Here is a 2,561-nt window from a genome sequence, read left to right on the forward strand (position 1 = left end):
ATAAGAATAGGCAAAGAAGAAGTCAAATTACCTTTATTTGCAGATGACATGATACTTTATTTGGAAGACCCAAAAGACTCCAACAAGAGGCTACAGAAATTAATACAAAAATTCAGTAGCATAGCAAGTTATAAAGTCAATACCCAAAATCAATAGCATTCCTCCACACAGACACAAACGCACTGAGAGGAAAATTATAGCAACAATAACTTTTACAATAGCACCGAGGAAATGAAATACCTTGGAATTAATCTAACTAAAAAAGTCAAAGATTTTTTTCAAGAAAATTACAGTACTCTGAAAAAAGATATCGTAGATGATTTCAGAAAATGTGAAGATATTCCGTGCTCCTGGATAGGAAGAAACAACATTGTGAAGATGGCCATACTCCTAAAATTGCTGTAAAGATGTAATGCAATCCCTATCAGACTACCAGTGACATAACTCACAGACATAGAGAAATCATTACTAAAATTTATCTGGAAAAGGAAAAGAACTAGAATAGCAAAGGCAATTCTGGGCAATAAAGACAAGGCAGGAGGCATGACAATTCCTGACTTAAAATTATACTATAAGGCTACTGTGACGAAATCAGCATGCTACTGGCATTAAAATAGACCTGAGGATGAAAAGAATAGAATAAAAGACGCTGAATCCCCTACGAACACACTCAGGTACCTTATCTTTGACAAAGGGGCCAAACATACTCACTGGAAGAAAGATAGCCTCTTTAACAAATGGTGCTGGAAACCTGGCTCTCTATGTGCCGAAAATTCAAACTTGACCCAGGTCTATCACTATGCACTAAACTAAAGTCAAAATGGATTAAAGATCTAAACATTAAAGCACAGACACTAAGTCTCCTGGAAGAGAAATTGGGAGGAACTCTTGAAGACATGAGGGTAGGCAAACATTTCATGGACAAAAATCAAATCGCACGGGAAACAGTTGAAACAATTAACAACTGGGACTTGCTCTTACTGAGAAGTTTTTTCATGTCAAAAGTAATTACCAACAAAGTGAAAAGGCTACTCACAAATTTGGAAAAAATCATGACAAATAAGTACTCAGACAAGGTCTGCTCTCTAGAATCTATAAAGAACTAAAAAACACTAGGACCCCAAAATTTAAAGACCCAATCCAGAAATGGGCTTCCGAGATGAACACACACTTCTCAGAGGAAGAAATTAAAGAAGTGAATAAATACATGAAAAAATGCTCCACATCACTAGCCATTCGTGAAATGCTAATTAAAACCACAATGAGATATCATCTCACCCCAGAAAGAATGGCTATCATAAAGAAATTACCCAACAACAAATGTTAAAGAGGCTGTGCTGAAAAAGGAACCCTTCTCCCCTGCTGGTGGGAATGTAGACTATTGCAACCGTTAAGGAAATCAGTATGGAGACTCCTTAGAAAATTTGGTCTGGAAATCCCCTTTAAACCAGCTATTCCTCTATTGGGAATTTTCCCAGAGGATCTGAAAACATCATATCATAGAGATATATGTGTGCCTATGTTTATAGCAGCACAATTTGTGATAGCCAAATCTTGGAAACAACCAAGATGCCCATCACCTGAGGAATGGTTGAAAAAGTTGTGGTATTTTTACACAATGGAGTATTATTCAGTTATTAAAAATGATAAACTCGAAGCGTTTATAGTGAAGTGGATGCCACTTAAATGTATACTCATAAGTGAAATAAACCACATACACATGTGCAAATATAGTATAGTCTCCCTAGTATAAAAACCCAAAAGAAGATATACAAATAGAAAGATATTATACAAGTAAAAGAAAGCAGGATCTCAAGGACTAACTAGTCGAGAGAGGGAAAAGAGAAGAGATAGGAAACATGACAATGTCAAGCCATACAGTTATATGTAGAAGATGAGCAAGTCAATGATCCTGAGAATGTTCAGAAGATTTTTTAATCTTGCAGTTAATTGGAAAGATTCTCACCCTGACTAACTATATACATTGATACCTGTGAACTAAGCTGCTGCACTGTAGGTGGTAATTTGTAACAGTTGTTTCATGTTGGGAGTGCCTGTCATTGTGGTATTCTGAATATGGGCTACTTATCATGACATGCCAGTTGCTGCTATGATGTCTCTCAGGTAGGGGGATGTTCAAGAGGAAGGTGGTGGTGAAGGAAATCAAGAGACAGGAAAAGGAACATTGTGGGACTGTCCTCCTTCATGGTTGTATATGATGAGATTGTTGGACTTAATGTGCAAACATGAGCAGTATTTAATTGTTTAGGCCCATTTTTAAAATATATTCTAATTTTTAAATGTTTTTTATCATACTCTGTAGGGACTTAAAGTTCTACATATCAATACTTGATGAAAAATACCAGTTCCTTTTTATGCCTAAGATGTTTGATATGCAGACAGTGAGGTTAAGCTTAACAGCCCAAGTTGTTTGATAATAACAATAAACTTGTATTCTGGATGGTTAACCACCTGAGTTGGCAGACCAAAATTAGAGAAAAAGGAGGGCTGCAAGGAAAGCCAACATTTTGGCCCTAGCCTTCTAAGGTCAATTAAGACTC

The sequence above is a fragment of the Octodon degus genome, unplaced genomic scaffold, assembly GCF_000260255.1.
Source record: "Octodon degus isolate 3935 unplaced genomic scaffold, OctDeg1.0 scaffold00211, whole genome shotgun sequence".
NCBI lineage: Eukaryota > Metazoa > Chordata > Mammalia > Rodentia > Octodontidae > Octodon > Octodon degus.